Below are 19,806 nucleotides of genomic sequence, written 5' to 3'. Positions count from 1 at the left end.
ATAAAGAAATTAAATCCCTGTCACATACAGATTTGCATTCTAATTCAAATAATCTATAAAATCAATCCATTTATAGCATTATGGTATAATGGGAAATTTACATGCTTACTGGATATTGATAATATTTTAAAAATTGTTCAACTTTTTAGCTAGAATATTGACATTTTCATTACATTATTAACTTCTTTCAGAGACATATACTGAAATGGAGAGATGAAATAATATGTTTGAAATTCACTTCAAAAGTTTACAAGCAAGAAAAAGCAGATACATTGAAGACAATGGAGTATAGTGGTGGGTTGGCCAAAAAGTCTGTTTGGGTTTTTCCTAACAGCTGAAGGTAAAGCCTGAATAAACTTTTTGGCCAACCCAATAGCTACATTATAGGCAATGGGCTGTGGATACAGGAGTGGATAATTGCTGATGCTGTGTAACACATTTAAGGAATTTTGTTATATTATTCTATCTTCAAATATGTTTGAAATTTTCAACAATAAAAGGTCTTTTAAAAATTCAAACAGTGATTGCATTTCTCCAGCTTTCTGATGATCATTTCATTCTTCAAGATTACTCTAAGAGCTACTGAAATAACGTCATGAAGCATTTTAAGATCTTCAAGTAGTTTGGAATATAATGTATACGGAGCTGGAGATCTGCATACATGTAAAGTTCACTCTTAACCATGTTTCCTTCACCCCTTCCAGACTGAAGGTTAGTCTATGGATGAAGATGACGGAAATAGAGGTCAGACAGGACTATCTTAGCCTTGTGTGTTGAGTCACTCAGTCCCGTCCAGCTCTGTGACCCCATCAGACGCAGCCTGCCAGGCTCTTCTGACCATGGGATCTTCCAGGCAAGAGTACTGGAGTGGGTGGCCACTTCCTCCTCCAGCTTAGCCTTGGCCAAGGATCAAAGGGAAGAGCTGTCATAACCTGCCAGTCCTCCAGGAATTTCACTTTAATGACAGGATACCCTTGAAACTAAATCTGAAATAGACATGATTGATTTTCTTTCTACTTTAAGTAAACCCAACTTTCATTTGTGCCAAGAGGGAAGCCACAAATAGATGTTGCACATATTATAGGTTTAGAGTTCTCGGTAGCTGAGTTTGTTGCTTTGTTAGGATTGTGAAAGTGAAGTTGCTCGGTCGTGTCCGATTCTTTGCGACCCCATGGTATGTAACCTGCCAGGCTCCTCCATCGATGGGATTCTCCAGGCAAGAATACTGGAGTGGGTTGCCATTTCCTTCTCCAGGGGATCTTCCTGACCCAGGGATTGAACTCGGGCCTCCTGCATTGCAGGCAGACTCTTTACTGTCTGAGCTACCAAGGGACTTGTTAGGATTAAGGATCCTTTGTATTGAATTTAAAAATCTACAATGCTAGCTTTTCTTATTTTCATTAATATTATCTCATAATAATTTTTTTAATCTCATAATAATTTTAAAGACATTTGACGTTTTCTATACTCCAATCTCTGTGAATAATATTCCTTACGTGATTTTGTGAAGAGATAAAATGTTAAAAGGTATCAGAAGTTACATTCCGTTATCCCCTAGCTTGAACTGAAGAGCCTACTATGAGTGTGAACCGTCTGAATTCCCAGTTCTTCCCCTCCTGGTAGGAGCACACATCCAGGGGCAGGATAATACTGGCAAGCACAGCGATGGTTTTCACTGAGAACCCCAAACACTGAATGCCTCGTTTTTCTTTTCTTTTTCTTTAAGACATCCCCTTTCCTAGGAGATAAGTGATGCCATTTGTGCCAGAATGCTTTGCATAATAATAGTCCCCTTCAGTTTTCCAGGCTCACACAGAAGAATCACTAACTAGGCAATAACATCAATAAAATAGGAAACTGCCCATTTTTCACTGAAACTGCTCTTATTTTGCTTGTTTCTTAAAATCTATTTTTTTTTAATGTGAATACTTGTAAGAATTCAGAAAAAGATATCCAGTTTTTAACATTTCAGGTAAAATTATTACTCTTCCTAATCTCTACCTTTTCCATGGAACAGTTTTATTGAAAAGAAGTATTATTACGTTCCTACTTGTGTGGGCCCTCAGTTCAGTTCAGTCATTCAGTCGTGTCTGCCTCTGCGGCCCCATGGACTGCAGCACGCCAGGCTTCCCTGTCCATCACCAACTCCCGGAGTCCACTCAAACTCATGTTCATTGAGTTGGTGATGCCATTCAACCATCTTCAAACAAATGTCTGCAGGTGGGACTCTGATTATAAAGGCAGAGTGAAATTAATGTTATTAATGTACCAAGGTGTGAAGTATGAACTTCAGCTGGGTTTACCATAAAGAACTCTGTTGCTTACTTACGTGTTTGAAGCTACAGAGATCTGTCTCGAATGTCGCTATTGAAGCCTTTTACGAGCTCTCATGCTCATCAGCAAGGAGAGCCTGCAGCTTTCCCATGTAACATGGAGTCAGTGCTGACAAGTAGCTTATCAGCGCTAAGGATAACCGCTGTTTTAGCAGCGGCATCAGAAGACGCTCTCCACGTTTGCCTTCTCTTCTTCAGAACTGAGTACGTAAATCACCAGAATGTTCCCAGGAGCCTTGCCTACAAACTGCTGCCTTTGGGAATTTTTGCAAGCATTGAAGAGAGTAACCAGAATGCATTCCATCCCTTATGAATTTATTAGTTTATGGGAAGGACAGAATTGTAAGGCGTCCTCCTAGGGACTGTTAGATACGTCTAATAGTCTAATAATTCTCTGCATATTTCTTAAGACTATTACTCACATTTTGAAGCATTACAAAAGATGCAGCTTTCAGGGCACTGATGTCAAGCTACACTTGATCTTGACAAGAGGGGTTCTCGGTTAAAACTTTATAGCCCTCCTAAATCCTCCAGTTCATTAATCCTTGCTGAATTTAGAAATCCTGACTTGGTGAGACATCATCGACCCACAGACATGGTCCCACTTGTGAATCATCTATCAATTCACTTACTCATTTAAGTCATGGGTCAGTATTATTTACTGAACATCTACTTTGTGCTGTAAGCACTGGATTGCATTCTACTCATGTACGAGAGGATAAAAGAATCCTGAAAGAACCCGTAGTCTGTGGAGGATACACACACAGAAGCTTTGACCAAGCACCTCCGGCACCAGGGAGGAGGAGTAGCGTCAGTCGCTCGGTCGTGTCCAACTTTTTGCAACCCCATGGATTGTGGCCTGACAGGGTCCCCTGTCCGTGGGATTCTCCGGGCAACAAAACTGGAGTGGTCTGCCATTTCCCTCTCCAGAGAATCTTCCCCACCCAGGGACTGAACCCAGGTCTCCTGTGTTGCAGGCAGGTTCTTTACCATCTGAGTTACGGGAAAGTCCAAGAACAAAGAAAGCTCTTTGGGCAGTGAGGCGGGCTTCCCAGAGAAGGTAACAACTACTCTGGGCCTTAAACAATGAGGAGTCCATGAAAAGGAATACTGATACCTTTTACACAGTGTTCTTTATCCTGCCAACCAGGCGTCCCCCTTGTCCTCAGGAAAAAAAAGTTAATTAAAATCATGATTTGTGACAATGCTTTGATCTTGGGTGTCAAGAAATTCCATCCCCAAAACATGTAGCCCAATGTTCACTGCCGCGCTGTTTACAATAGCCAATACACGGAAGCAACCTAAATGTTCATCAACAGAAGAGTGAATCAAGAAGATGCGGTATATATACACAATGGAATATTAGTCATCAAAAAGAATGAAATAATGCAATGTGCAGTAACATGGATGAACCTGGAAATTGTCATACTGAGTGAAGTAAGTCAGAGAAACAGAAACATCATATGATCTCTCTTATTTCGGAATCAGAAAAGACTTACAAATGAACTTGTTTACAAAATAGAAAGAGACTCACAGAGAATGAACTTATAGTAGACAGGAGGGAAGGATGGAGGAAGGATAGTTAGGGAGTTTGGGGTGTTCAGGTACACAATGTTATATTTAAAGTAGATAACCTGAAAGGACCTACCGTATAGCACAGGGAACTCTGCTCAGTGTTATGTGGCAGCCTGGATGGGAGGGGAGTTTGGGAGAGAATGGGTACATGCATATGCACGACTGATTCCTCTTGATGTCCACCTGAAACTATCACAACAGTGTTCATTGGCTATACTCTAATATAAAATATAAAAATTACATCCAATAAAAATAAAGAAATTCCATCTCCAGAAAGTCCCTGTTAAAACGTGAAGCAGATTGGCTCATTAACTCATTTGCCAGACTTGTAGTAACTCTCCTGTTATATCACACAATTGATACAAGGTTCAGTTGAGAAGATATTTGGGAAATCCCATTCTTTTGTCAACTGTAAAGTACAGATCCCAGCAGTCATGTATAGATGTGAGAGTTGGACTATAAAGAAAGCTGAGTGTGGAAGAATTGATGCTTTTGAACTGTGGTGTTGGAGAAGACTCTCGAGAGTCCCTTGGACTGCAAGGAGATCCAGCCAATCCATCCTAAAGGAGATCAGTCCTGAATATTCATTGGAAAGACTGATGTTTAAGCTCCAGTACTTTGGCCACCTGATGCAAAGAACTGACTCATTGGAAAAGACCCTGATGCTGGGAAAGATTGAAGGCGAGAGGAGAAGGGGATGACAGAGGATGAGATGGTTGGATGGCATCACCGACTTAATGGACATGACTTTGAGTAAACTCCGGGAGTTGGTGATGGACGGGGAAGCCGGGCATGCTGCAGTCCAGGGGTTGCAAAAAGTTGGACATGAGTGACTGAACTGAACTGAAAGTACACAGCAAGTGTTAGATATTTGCGATACACCACTATTGTTCTAGTAAAACCATTCTTACTGTAATAAGGATTATTTTATCAGTTCTCTGGACTTTGGAAATATAACCTGCAATAAGTTGAGAAATACAAGCAGATTTGAAATATTTTAATGTTCTGTCATAGTGGATACTTCCAAAAAGATTTATCAGGGAAAACTTTGTCTTAAGGAAAAATCCTTTTGTGCTACCAGAGAGAAAACAACAAATAGGCTAGAAATTAGATCTAGTTTAGAAATTACAATGACCTCCACCTGGGTTGGCCCGTGCCGGCTCAGCCATGCTCCCATGTTTCAGCACTGAGGCTTTATCCTTTGTATGTCTCCACCCACATGGCACCTGCCTCTCAAAAACTTACCCAACAGCTGGGTGTAGACCCAGACTTGGGTACCAACAAATTAAGGGTCCCCAAACTATTTTTGAAGGATGACGTTTGATATTTCAATTAGAATCAAAATTAAATATTAAGACAAAAACTCCGTTGCATTATCTTAGTCTTCATTTAGGAACTAAGAATTGTTTTACTGTTCCCATGTTTAAGGCTCCCGAAAGGTCTTCAATGCCCCACCCGGGAGTTTCAAAGCGCCTTCAGTTTCCCGCGGCCCTAAACGCCCGGAGAGGCCGGAACGCGGTAAACCAAGGGCAGGGGGTCGGCGCTTTCTCTGAGCATCTCCTGTGCCCCGAGGGCGACACGTGGGGCTGAACCGACAGGAAGGGATAGTTGCAAACCCGAGGCGGCTCCTGGGCGCCGCGTCCAGGAGCTTCCTGCCCGCTAGGCCTCTCCCGTCTTCAAACAAACGTCCCGCATTTAAAACGGGCCCAGCCTTCAGCCCTTGTCTTCCCCACACCACGCGCAGGACGTACCCAGAGTGTGCAGAGACCCCCTTTCCCACCTTTCTCCTGGTCGGGAGTCGCTCCCGATGAGACCCGGGGAGACCGCGCGCCGGCCGAGCCTCGTAGCGCCTAAATAGGGGCCCACGCGCAGGTGGGCGGGCACCGCCCCTCGGACGCACCTGCGCAGAGCGGGCAGGGGGTGGGGTTTGAGGCTGGGGTGGAGATGCCCTGAGAAGCACACGCTGGCCAATAGTCCAAAGCAGTAGGTGTCCCCCTTTACGTTTCTAAACTCACAGCAACGTTTCTAAAAACCCCCACTTTCCTCTGGAGTCTCCCCCCGCTTTTTTGCACCCACAACTGCTGCTCACCTTCTCTGGCACAGTTATCCCAATTCCGGCAGTAACTCATGCCTCTCTACTTGCGTGGGAGCTCAGTCGCTAAGTCGTGTCTCACTTTTTGCAACATCATGGACTGTAGCCCACCAGGCTCCTCTGTCCTTGGGAGTCTCCAGGCAAGAATACTGAAGTGGGTTGCCATTTCCTCCTCCAGGGGGTCTTCCTAACCCAGGCATTGAACCCATATCTCTTACATGTTCTGCGATGGCTGGCGGGTTCTTAACGACTAGGGTCACTTCCATTTGGTCTGTTATTTAAGTACTATGTATCTTTATTGATGGGGCTTCCCTTGTGGCTCCCCCAGATAAAGAGTCTGCCTGCAATGCAGGAGGCCTGGATTCGATCCCTGGGTCAGAAAACTCCCCTGGAGAAGGAAATGGCAACCCACTCCAGTATTCTTGCCTGGAAAATCCATGGATGGAGAAACCTGGTGGACTACAGTCCATGGGGTTGCAAAGAGTCCGACAGGACTGAGCGACCTCACTTTCACATCTTTATTCTCTGTCTGGATGATCTGTCCATTGATGTAAGTGGGAGGTTAAAGTCTGACACCATCACTGTGTTACTGTCAACTTCTTCTGTGTCTCTTAATATTTGCCGATAAACTGAGGTGCCCTTGTGCTGGCTGCATACATACTTGAAACTGTTACATCCTCTTCTTGGATTGACCCCTGGATCATTATGTAGTGTCCACAGCTCTCCAGCTCTCCTGAACTTGCCTTCAAAGCCAGACATTCTGCAGGCTCATTTCTTGGTGTAGGATTCCCAGCCCATGTGGGACTCAGACCCCTTGCCCCTTTGGAGGAAGCTCTGCAATTCTGATTGTCACCGAGTTTGTGGGTCGCCCACCTGAATATGTGGGTTTTGACTACGTAGCGTCTCTGCTCCCCCACTTGTCTTGTTGTGGGTCCTTCTTTCTATCTTCAGTTGTAGGAGATCCTTTCCGCTGGTCTTTAGGTCATTCTCATCAACAGTTGTGTAAACAGCTGTAACTTTGGTGCACCAATGGGAGAAGGTGAGCTCAGGGTTTTCCTACTCTATCGTGGCTACCTCTTGTTTTGTCCATCTTTGAATTTCCACTTCTCAGCATGACATCTGTCTCACAGCCAATGCTTAATAGCTTCGTGTTGAAGGAAACGGAATAGAATTTCACTAATCAAGACGGCAGAATTTGGGAAAGACCTGGTACCTCTCTGTTAACTCTCAAATGAGTCTGATAAATTAACAGTCCTTCCTCTGGAGATGGGTTGTCCACTACATATTCGTACCAGGCATGCAAAACTGAAAACAGAAGGAAATGGTGTTGAATTTGGTAATAATAAAACTAAAAGTCTCTAATTCTGAAGTTATGATGGAAGTGGGATGGAATGAAGCATGTCATCAGGAACATTTTCCTAACTCAAAGCCCAGGAGGAAGTTAATCCTATAGTCATTTCTGCATGAATTTTGGGTAAAGGTTCTTAAATTATAGTATCAGTTCAGTTCAATCACTCAGTCGTGTCCGACTCTTTGCAACCCCATGGACTGCAGCACGCCAGGCCTCCCTGTCCATCACCAACCCCTGGAGTTTACTCAAGCTCATGTCCATCAGGTTGGTGATGCCATCCAGCCATCTCCTTCTCTGTCATCTCCTTCTCCTCCTGCCTTCAATCTTTCCCAGCATCAGGGTCTTTTCAAATGAGTCAGTTCTTCACATCAGGTGGCCAAAGTATTGGAGTTTCAGCTTCAACATCAGTCTTTCCAATGAATATTCAGGACTGATTTTCTTTAGGATGGACTGGCTGGATCTCCTTGCAGTCCAAGGGACTCTCAAGAGTCTTCTCCAACACCACAGTTCAAAAGCATCAATTCTGCAGTGCTCAACTTTCTTTATATTCTTTATATTTCAACTCTCTCAGTATAAAAGGGTATTATTATATGTTCTTCAGAAAGATACACAAGCTAAAGGCTATTTTAACTATTTAGGTGGCCTCTCTTGGTTCGATGGATGGGTAAATGTGAAATTTTTATTAAGCATATTTTCTTTCTTTACATATTTTTGTCCATTAATGAAGTGTTAACAGTAAAGATTATAGTGTTTTTCAGATTTGTACTGGATAATATACAAAGCAACTGACATTTGGTTTATTCTAACAATTGTTCCACACATTTCTTTAATGATTTTGAAAGAGTTGGCATAATAGAAAAGAATTTAGAAGTCATTTAAAGCTTAAAGCTTATTTGTGCTTAATCATTTAATAGAATCCTGGCCATAGTTGATCCTTGGCACATTGTAAAGTAGGTTATGTCCTCATTTTTTGATATCGTTAATGCTTTAAATGATGTGGTCAGCAACATGAGAATTTCATCCTAATTAGTTGCATCTTATTTTGTGATTTGTCTTGGGTGCCCTTGATTGCAGGATGAACATTTTTTGCTAACCTTTCCCCTCCTGCCACATTTTAAATGTCACTAAGCCAATATTTATATAATTGGCTTCTCCCTTTCCACCCTTTTCTGTCCATTATACCTCCTTCCTCCCCCCATATGAGCACATTTCTTCTGGCCTGAGGCTTTTCTGTCCTGGACAGTGAAACAGTCTCCTTTCAGAAACCTCTGTTATGTTCTCTGCAATCTTCTTTTCCACCGCCATTTCTTCTCCCAGGTAAGATTTCAGATGCTATGTCTGATGTCAATTAATTATGTTGTGCTTGGCACAAAGTGCAAGATATTTGGTGTGTGTTTTTTTTTTAATTAAACGAGCAAAGTGAATAATTCTGTTTAGAATGAATGTGACGAAGTGTTATTACATGTACTAGATTTAAAATCATATTTATATGTTCCAGATATATTTGCATGATTCAGAAAACATGCATTATGAGCAGCCTCACTGTGGACTGGGAGGGTGCCAAAAGCCTTGGCCTTGTGTGGTGCAGTCCATGAGGTCACGAAGAGTCGGACACAACTCAGCGACAACAAGAAACAACAACCATAACCTTGGAGGTCTAGACATCCATGAAACTGTCAATGAAAGAATGGCGTGGGTTATGGGAAGAGGAGGAAGAAACCTTCCAGAGAGCATCAAATTTATACATTTAACTTCAGTGAATCAATACTTAGAAGGTGAGAGTTGTGGAATTTACTGGCGATCCACGAATCACCAGCTAATTCAGTTTGCCTCCTTATTTTCAGTGGAAGAAAAACAGGAAAATAATCAAGGAGTGGATTTTAAGTTCAGAACAGAGGAATTGAATTGAAAACTCCTTAGTACCAAGCAAGAAAAAAAGTCAGATGACATGTCCTCTCACAGGTTACAAAAGGCGATTCTTCTGATGTAGGAGAAAGTTAACTGGGACCCAACAGGTTGGGGTAGAAATAGCTACCTCTTCCTAGGATGTTTACACTACCACGGCAGCTTCTTGTTAGACAGTTTCGCCAGCCACACACTATACAGGCCATCAGAGTCAAGTGTGCGTGCCCGTCTCGGAGAATCCCAGGCAGCCAGGTTCTCGCCCCTGTGTCCTGAGGCTTGGCCTTTGGGGCTGGAGGAGAGCATTGCTAGAGCTCTTGGACGGAGCCGTGACGTGTGCTTGGGAAGGGGGCTTTGGAACAGAGCAGGGGACCGTGAAGACAGGAGAAGGTGACAGCGGGCGCGGCCTCACCCCCCAGTGAACCAAACACGGACTCGCTGAGCACGTGGGAGCTGAGTCCTTCTGTCCTTGCTGCGGAGGACGTGGGGCGGCAGGGTCCGCTGTGAGCTCCAGGCTGGGCTCAGGGGCCAGTGCTGCTGGCCCAGGGACATCGAGGGGCCACCAAGCCCGTCCCGCCACCTCCCCCAGCTGAAGCCTCTGGGGGTCGGGGCTGCCCTGCAGGAGGGGCTGGGAGACGCCTGGGAGGTCAGCTCAGCCTGGGGAACTGCGGGGACCCCGGCCCCCTCTACCCTCCAACGCGACACCCTCCAGGGAGACGGGGTCTGCTGCCGTTCATCTCGGCCTAAGAGGGGAGAGCCCAGGTGACTGATCAGTGTTTCTCTTTAAGATGGGAAAAAGCAGCTTTGCACCAAGAACAAGGTAGGGATTGGAGCTGCAGAGGTTCTCAACAGGGCTTGGAGCTGATGAATCTTTTACTAATAAAATGCCAGGAGAATATGGCCCAGAAAAGTAAGCTGTGTCCGACTGTGAGGTTAACGCCTCAGAAATCTAGTGAGAAACAGAAGTTACAACATATAGTTGGATTAAACACAGTTGGTCGGAAAGTTCATATTTATATCCAGGGCTGCGCTTCTTCAGTTATTGCTTTAAATACTTAATGATCACAAATACTCTTTAAAAAAGAAAATAAGAGAGAAATGACTGGCTGGCTGATGTCTTATCTTGCAGCTGAACACGGAGACTTGGCCATTCTCCCACACCTCCTGACTGGTGTCTGACAGCAGCAAAGAGAAACTGTTACAGTTTCACAGAGCAAATAAACTGACTTTAGAGTTGAATTTTCTATATCTAACTTGTAACAGTGATGAAAAATACCACAGCATCCCAATAATCTGCTTTTACTTTTCTGCGTGATTCAATAACGTAAAGTCCGTTCAGCCTCTTGTCAGCCATGGCTTTCATGCAAGGTGACTGTTTCTGATCAGATTTATTCCTAAACACAGATTTATTCCTATCAGGATCTAGCTTGAATTTTGACCCTAGAGATTGGTCCAGCATCTTGAAACATTTTCCACCTAGTTTTAGCATCTCTAGTTTTAATTTCTGGGTTGAAGGACACAAAAAGAAATATCCTCTGAGAATAATCCTCTTTAAAACAATAGCTCTCATTAAAACAAACCAAGAATATTTATTATACAGGTTTTAAGACAAACTACGCACGGCAACAGTGTGTTCATTTTTACAGCCCTTCTGGGTCTTCGTCTGAGACCCAGATAACCTGAGCTGAGGCAGTTGCCTCATCTCTGTACGGGCGTCCCAGGTGGCGCTAGTGGTAAAGAACCCGCCTGCCAATGCGGGAGACATAAGAGATGTGGATTTGATCCCTGTGTCGGGAAAACCCCCTGCAGGAGGGCATGGCAACCCACTCCAGTGTTCTTGCCTGGAGAATCCCACAGACAGACAGACAGTCCATGGGGCTGCAGAGAGTTGGACTTACCTGGAGCGACCAAGCATACATGCTTGCATCTCTGAACTAGTAACCCCTGAGGGCAGGTGTTAGATCTACTGAAATGCATTCAGTAGGCCAACACACTATTCATGTAAGTCACGAAACTCCATTTAATCCAAATAAATGTAATTTTATCACAAGGATGTGTTTGGCTAGTTTCTTCAAGAGAGAGGGACTGGAATTGATTTGTATTTCATTTCAAATGATTTAAAGTGGCTTTCACCAATTCAGATGACAATATCATATTTTACTTTCTAATTGAAAACAATACTGTCTTTATTCTTTTTATTTTTTCCCCATGACAAGGCCTCCCATTCTACCAAATGCTAAATAAGTTGACTTAATTGGAATCTCCTCTAATCAGTGATTCTGGTCATTAAATGCTTCAGATACTTAATTATGAAATTGATCATCCTTATTCCTCTTCAGTTCGGAGCATTTAAGTCCTATTACCGCAGATTCAGTAATTGAACCGAATGAGCACTCAGCAGGGCAGGGGTATCGAACTGAAATGCATATTTGGTTCAGATCTCCAGGCAAGAGGACTTTTTGACTTCTGTCAGTCAGAGAATTAAATAACAATGCATTCAAAAAATAGCAAGGACTTTTACAAAAGCCTGAGTTTGAGTTCACATGGAGACATCTGTATCCTGGATCTCAGAGACTTAATCCTTTGGGGAACCTTATGAAAGAAACCTTAAGAGTTAGATGTAGTCAAACTTTTTCATATGACAAAGTATTTTCAAATTAAACCTCCTCTTGGTGGTTAGTATTTAGTTATTTACCTTTGTGCAAAATTAAACATCCCCAAATTATTCAAATGAAGAGCAATTTTCTGGTTTTGATTTTTTGGAAACAGGACTGGCCTGGCAAAATAAGCTTTCTGAATGACCTCTGGGGAAGCTCACCTGGCAGGTACCTGTGGATACCTGGCCCGACGGTGAAAGGCTTTCACTGTTGATTGGGTCACCGGATGAGCTGACCTATGACATCTCCAAACTCATAACTTGAGGGGCTGAGTCACAACAGGCTTTGGGAGCACCTATGCTTTCGGGACTTTTACCAACATGTATACCTGTTTCCATTTGGTGTTTGCTTTATTTCAGCCTGAATAAACTTCAGTCTGGGGGCCTGGAGCTCCAAACCATAAAGCTCGCCAAGAGGTGTCTCTTAGAACTGGAAGAGGTGGATTAGAGGGCAGTTTTAAAGAAGTTGTCACCCAGCATATCAGGAGCCCCTGTGGTTGGTTCCTGAAGTGGCTGTCCCCAAGCAGGACTACCAAAGAGATTTGACGGATGTTGTTCCCAGGCTCCTGGAACCACATAAAGCAAGCCTGGGCACCAGATCACAGAAGCATGGGCTTAAATTGAAAACATGCATTTTTGTCATCGCTTTTCCATGCGGTGCACAGCAATAAAAGCTGCGCTTTTGCTGGGAGCGAGTTGAAATGTGAAAGGTCACATTCACTCCAGAATTAAGGAAAGTTTCGTGCTTTGAATCATACCCCTGTCGAGCATAAAACCAGGTAAAACTGGCTAGCTAATTATCACCAAAAGGATGATTTAAACCAAGACATGAGGGTCATGGTGATGACCCTCACTTTCTGGATGGTGATGATCATGGGTGATTGTGATTCCTTAAGAGAAGAGGTTTAGGGATAATCCTAAAAGACGGTAAAAAAAAAAAAAAAGTCATCACTGCAAAGCAAACCTTTTTTTCCCCATTCTTATCGTCAGTTGCTTGGGGGACTGAGCCTTTTGATTTATTTTCTGACAATTTTATTGAGAACATACAGGTAGTCTCTCCAGTTCATGTCAGTCTTACAGACAAAGTGATTTCTCCAGCTGGATGGGGCTGCCATCTCAGGGGTGATTCAGAGACATGACAACAACATGAAGAGGTAATCTTTCTTTGCACAAAATCTGCTTATTTTAGAAATACGTCATGAGATGGGTGGGAAGGGGATGGGGGCGCAGTTGTCCCCGGGGCTGGTTTGGCAGATAGAGTAGGAGGTGGGGGAAACCTCACCCGTGCTTGTCCCCGTGACCCTCTGCCTGAATAACTGGGGGATCCACACCTGCTGTGCTCCCTTGCAGCCAGTGTTTTCCATGAGTAATTATTACAACACACCTGTGAGTCAGAGGTAGGAGTACTGTTTTTCAGGCTAAATTCATGTCACCTGGATGGGGCAGACTAGAAACTTAAAACCTATCAATATGTTTCTTGGTCTCCAAAGGCTCTTAAGGTAAAGATAAAAGTTCCTCTTTCAAAGAGTTGTCTTAAGGTTTCAATGAGCCGTGATGCACATAAATGTAGCTAACTAGTGTCCTGGTCCTTACCGAGAGGCTCCCAAAGGATCCCTCATTATCACTGTAATAATGGAAATGCTCATTACCGTGATGCCTTTCAGCTCTACCTCTAGGTACTGGGACAATTACTCTTCCATGACGGTAGCTAATACTGGTTGGTAATGATAATAATTATGGTACCCAGGGCCAGACTCTGGGACCACACCATCCTCTGTCTCAAATGCTGTTAAACAGTGGTCACTTAGGAAGTAAACTAGGCTCCACGGCCAGTTTAAGTTATGGTTGTTTGTCATTTCCTGCTTCTCCTTGCACTCACTGCACCTCCAGGAGCAGTGTGAGAGGCCCGTTGCAGGAGCCTTCCTGTCCCTCCTTGTAAACACGCCCCAGATGTGGCCCTGGCTACCCGGTCAGGGTTCGCCCGGGGCAGGAAGCGGGAGGGCTGTGTGCACTCTGCACCCAGGCCCCCAGGGCTGCAGATGGCTGTGCTGGGGGGACGGGCACCCTCAGCCAGTCCCAGGGCTGGGATCCAATGGATCCTCATCGCGTCTCCCACTCTGAGGGGAACCAGCATCCGTGGGTCATCTTTTGTTAATCTTGGACTAGTGACTGTCGCTCTGCAGATGAATACTAAATGGCTCACCTGTTCCCCGGGCAGTAGTTTCTGAAGCAGAGGAGTCCCGCCTCCTGCCATGTCCCTTGGTTTGTCTTGTTGGTGTGGGCAGCTGTGTCTCAGTCATCGACCACTGTGTAACAGATCAACCTAAAACTTAGTGACTTCAAACAATGATTTATGATTTCTCTTTGATTCTGTGGCTTGATGGGGTGGCTGCTATGCTGGTCTCACAGGGTCACCATGTGGCTGCATCCAGCAGGCAGGGTGGCTGGGAGCCTGGCAGAACTGAGCCTCTCTTTCCAGGTGGTATATTCACTCCAGATTTCACAGCATGCAAGTCTCAGCACGACCATCTAAGAGAAGGGGAAAAAAAATCCCTTGCAGTCTCTTGAACCTAGAATCATCTCCATGAGACCTGATATTCCATTTGTTAAAGAAAACCAAAACACCAGCCCTGACCCAGGGGATGGCAAGCAGACTCATCTCTTGAGGGGAGCAGTGGCAATGTTACAATGCAAACAAGCTCAAGAGGAATTGTCCCCACCATCACTAAAACCAAACAAATTGCAAAAGTATACACGATGTGAAAGTTGCATCTTTTGCAAATATTTTCTCCCATTCTATAGTTTTTTTTTGTTTATTTATGGTTTGCTTTGCTGTGCAAAAGTTTTTTAGGTTTAATTATGTCTCATTTGCTTATTTTTGTTTTTATTTTGATTAAGCTAGGACATGGATCCAAAAAAATATTGCTATGACTTATGTCAAAGAGAGTTTTCCCTATGTTTTCCTCTAAGAGTTTATAGTATACAGCCTTACATTAGGTCTTTAATCCATTTTGAGCCTTATCTTTTTGTATGGTGTTACAGGATGTTCTAATTTTATTCTTTTACATGTAGCTGTCCAGTTTTCCCAGCACCACTAAGGGCTGTCTTTTCTCCACTGTATATCCTTGCCTTCTTTGTTGTAGATTAATTGACTGTAGGTTTGGGGTTTTCTGGGCCTTCTATTCTGTTCCATTGATCTATATTTCTGTTTTTGTGTCAGCACCATACTGTTTTCATGACTGTAGATTTTAGTATAGTCTGAAGTCAGGGAGTGTGATTGCTCCAGCTGTTCTTCTTCCTCAAGATTGTTTTGACTCTTCAGGGTTTTTTTTGTTTCCATACAAATTTTAAAATTATTTGTTCTAGTTCTGGGATTAATTTACAAAACAAAAATTGCTCATACAGCTTAATATTAAAAAAACAAACAAACAAGCAACCCAATTAAAAAAGTGGACAGATGACCTAAACAGACATTCAGACATTTCTCCAAAGAAGACATACAGATGGTCAACAGGCGCATTAAAAGATGCTCAATACTGCTAATTATTAGAGAAATGCAAACTACAACTACAATGAGGTATCACTTCGCATCAGTCAAAATGACCATCATTAAAAAGTTTACAAATAGCAAATCCTGGATAGGGTGTGGAGAAAAGGGAGCCCTCATACACTGTTGGAGGACTGTAAATTGGTGCAGTCGCTGTGGAGAACAGTATGGAGGTTAATTCAAAAGCTAAAAATAGAGTTGCCGTATGATCCAGAAATGCCACTCCTGGGCGTACATCTGGAGAAAACTCTAATTCAAGAAGATACATGCACACCAATGTTCATTACAGCACTATTTACAATAACCAAGATATGGAAGCAACCTAAATGACAGGTGAATGGATAAAGAAAATATGCTGCATATACTACTCAGCTATAAAAACAAGGAAATAATGCCATTTGCAGCATCATGGATGGACCTAGAAATGATCATACGAAGTGAAGTCAGACAGAGAAAGAGCAACATTATATGATGTTGCTTATGTGTGGAATCTAAAAAAAAATCATACAAATTAACTTATTTACAAAACAGAAATAGACCCACCTACATAGAAAACAAATCTGTGGTTACCAAAAGAGATAGAGCTGGGGGAAGATAAACTAGGAGACTGGGGTTAACACATACACACTCTGTATACAGAGTAAGCAGTAGGGCTCACTGTGCCGTACTGGGATCTATATTTAATATCTTATAAAAACCCATAGCAGAGAAGAATCTGAAAAACTACATAAACATATTTATACACATATCTATACATAGTGGCTCGGCAGTAAAGAAATCTGCCTACCAATGCAGGAGATGTGGGTTTGATCCCTGGGTCAGAAAGATCCCCTGAAGAAGGAAATGGCAACCCACTCCAGTATTCTTGTCTGGAGAATCCCATGGATGGAGGAGCCTGGTGGGCTATAGTCCGTGGGGCCACAAAAGAGACATGACTTAGCGACTAAACAACAACATATATATGCACGCAGATGCATATATATATATATATATATATAATGTATGTATGTATACATAATATCTGAATCACTTTGCTGTATACCTGAAAAAACACTGTAAATTAACTATACTTCTATTAAAAAAGGTTAATTAAATAAAAAGTTGCACCAACGTTGGTGATGCAAATGCTAGACTTTTCTACGTACGATGGGGTTTTGCTGACGTAGAACAGAAATCAAACTGATGTTGTATGGCAATTGTCCTTCAATTAAAAATAAATAAATTTTAAAAAAGACATAAAAAAGGAAAAAAAAAAGATGGGATTTATCTTGTTAAAGACAGTTCAGTATAAATACTCCACAGGGCTAACATGGTAGCCTTCTCACATAAGACATTGTATGTACAGCTTGTTCAGAGATGCAGATCTGACTTGCTGGGCTGGTCAGTAAGTAACTTCCTGTGTATTTTGTGCATCCACATGGAATTATTTATTTATTCATGCCTGCATGCATGCATTTATATATATATAATATATATATTCTGATGGAAAGCCCTGAACTAGGCTCTGGAAGAGTGAATAGCCAGATTACTTAGACGTCTTTTCCAAACTTGAAATATTACCATCGATGGTCACTGTTTTCTTCTTACCTGTCCAGCTTCTCCTCTGTGATTTTTTTGGTTTGTAAAGTGAAAGTGAAAGTTGCTCTGTCATGTCTGACTCTTTGCAACCCCATGGACTGTAGCCCACCAGGCTCCTCTGTCCATGGGATTCTCTATGGACAAGAATACTGGAGTGAGCAGCCATCCCCTTCTCCAGGGGATCTTCCCCACCCAGGGATCAAACCCAGGTGTCCTGCATTGTAGGCGGGCTCTTTACCATCTGAGCCACCAGGGAACCCTGTAGCTTTTTTAAAGTCAGCTACATTTTTTCCTTTAAGCAAGAGCTCTTTCTGTCACTCCCACATAAACCTCTGTTGAGACGTTGTAACTCTGATGGCATGTAAACGTAAAGAAAATATCTTCTGGAAAACTCCAAACGTGGACACCCAGAGACACCATCTTCTTGGACAAACAGTTAAGACAATATTAAAAACAGAGGGAAAGTCAAAGATTAAGACATTAATAGCTGCAGAGCTATGACAGTTTAGTAGCTGGGACATCCAGTGACAACTCACATAAATCTTGGGCAGTTTGGGATTTTGCTGGTGGCAGGTACAGACAATACTCATTCATTATTTGTTCACTTATGCAGAAAATATCGTGATTTTATTGTACGTTAGGACTGTTCCAGGTGAGAGATTTTTCAGTGAAAGAAAAAAGAGAGCAAAGTTCCTGTCCCATGTCCTCAGAGACCACGTGACTTGTCAGGGAGTGATAAAAGGTATGGAAAAAACAAGGCGGAAGCCGGGAAGATGAGGGGGAGACAGTGAAGAGACGGAAATGGGCTGAACAGTAGGATGAGGGGAAGCCAAGATGGGATGCTGCTCCACTGGGTGGCAAGGGTTTCGAGAAAGGAGCGACAGTTATTTCAGAGGTGGTGAAGTCTGAGGATGGGCCGCTGTGTTTGGCAGTGTGGTCACTGGTGACCCTGATACGAACTTGTCCATGGAGTGGGGCAGCGAAAAGCCAGATCAGTTTGATTTCAAAGGAATGGGAAGAGAGGAAGGGGAGGAAGAGAATACAAAGCCCTTTGATGGGTGTGTTGCTGAAAGGTGTCCTAAGGAATCGGATGGTAACTAGAGGGAGGTGGGGCCACAGTGAGTAATTCTATTTGATAGAAATACAGCAACATGTCTGGTGCTGTCGGAAAGGATCTAGTCCGGAGGGAAAGTTGGTGGTGCTCAAGGGGGAGTGCCGTGATGGCCTTGAATGGCCGAGGAGCATGGCTTGCTACCAAACATATGTGAGAAGTCATGTTATTAATTTTTTGAGCATATATCCAAATATATCAGCATGTATTTAAAATTTGTACTTATATGCTACTTAATTTTTTTACATTATACAAAAGATTTTACTTATTTATTTTAATTGAAGGGTAATTGCTTTACAATGTTGCATCGGTTCCTGTTATACATCAACGTGAATCAGTTACGGGTACGTCTCCTCCTCCTTGAAGCTCCCTCCTCCCCCCACCACCCCCTCCCACCCCTCTGGGTTGTTCACAGAGCTCCTTGCATCATACAGTAAATTTCTACTGGCTGTCTGTTTTGCATATGCTAATGTATATGTTTCAATGCTACTCACTCAATCCGTCCCACCCTCTCCTTCCCCAGCTGCATCCATAAGTCTGTTCTTTATGTCTGAGCCTCTATTCCTTCCCTGAAAATAGGTTCATCGGTACCATTTTTCTAGATCCCTTATATATGCATTAATATATGATACTTGTCTCTTTTTGACTTACTTCACTCTTTATAACAGGCTTTCTAGGTTCATCCACCTCACTAGAACTGACTCAAATTCACTCCTTTTTATGGCTGAGTAATATTCCATTGTATATACGTATCACAACTTCTTTATCCATTCGTCTGTCAGTGGAGATCTGGGTTGCTTCCATGTCCTGGCTATCGTAAATAGTGCTGCAATGAACATTGGGGTTCATGTGTCTTTTCCAGTTATGGTTTTCTCAGGGTATATGCCCAGTAGCAGGATTGCTGGGTCATATGGTGGTTTTATTCCTAATTTTTAAAGGAATCTCCATACTGTTCTCCATAGTGTCCGTATCAATTTACATTTCCACCAACAGGGCAAGAGGGTTCCCTTTTCTCCACATCCTCTCTAGCATATATACATTTCACAACATGCTAAATTCTAATTAAATCTTCAGAAGAAAAAAATACATAAATACAAGGCTCACTATTTTCCCTCCATACCTCACAGTCTTATATACATGCTCCTTTTTTAAAATTTTCTTAAATTTTTTTATTTCATGTATTTATATACCTTACTTGTAGATTTCTATTCCATTTTGTTCCACACAGTCATTTTAAAACTACTTAATCTAATTTCATTCTCACTGACGTTTCCCCCATACATTCTCAAGTTTATTTTAAAACGTATCTTTCTATATTATGCGCACAAACATACCACATACGCTCCTTGAAGTGTGTGTACCGTACTCGGCCGCTCTTACCTTCAGACAAGGTCACGTCTGACACTGATTTATCAAAAAGCAGTTGAAAGGAAAGAGCTTGGTCTTTTAGGTCAGAGAATCCCAGTGTTCCTTTTAACTTGTTTTTCTGTCTCGGGAAGTGTTTTGACCTTAAGCAGAACCTTATAAAGAGCAAGGACTTGAAATGTAACGCTAGAGGTGAGTTAGTTCAAAGGTTCTTCAAATGCTCCTGAAGGTTACTTTTGTTACATGTAATGTCACATAAGCAAAAAATACTCAGAAAGAGGAACAGTCACATTTCA

The 19,806-nt window shown here is 42.7% G+C and overlaps 1 long non-coding RNA gene across 1 annotated transcript in view; it reads right to left on the bottom strand.

Moving 5' to 3' along the window:
• The window catches only part of LOC122707359, a 44,246-nt gene extending 38,473 nt beyond the window's left edge, over positions 1-5,773 (bottom strand). Inside the window, exon 1 of the long non-coding RNA XR_006344816.1 lies at positions 5,689-5,773. This is a non-coding gene — a long non-coding RNA (uncharacterized LOC122707359). The remainder of the gene's footprint in view (positions 1-5,688) is intronic.
• Positions 5,774-19,806: the final 14,033 nt, after the last annotated feature.

The sequence above is a fragment of the Cervus elaphus genome, chromosome 14, assembly GCF_910594005.1.
Source record: "Cervus elaphus chromosome 14, mCerEla1.1, whole genome shotgun sequence".
NCBI lineage: Eukaryota > Metazoa > Chordata > Mammalia > Artiodactyla > Cervidae > Cervus > Cervus elaphus.
The sequence above is the reverse complement of the archived record's forward strand: the minus strand, read 5'-3'. Positions and strand labels throughout refer to the sequence as shown.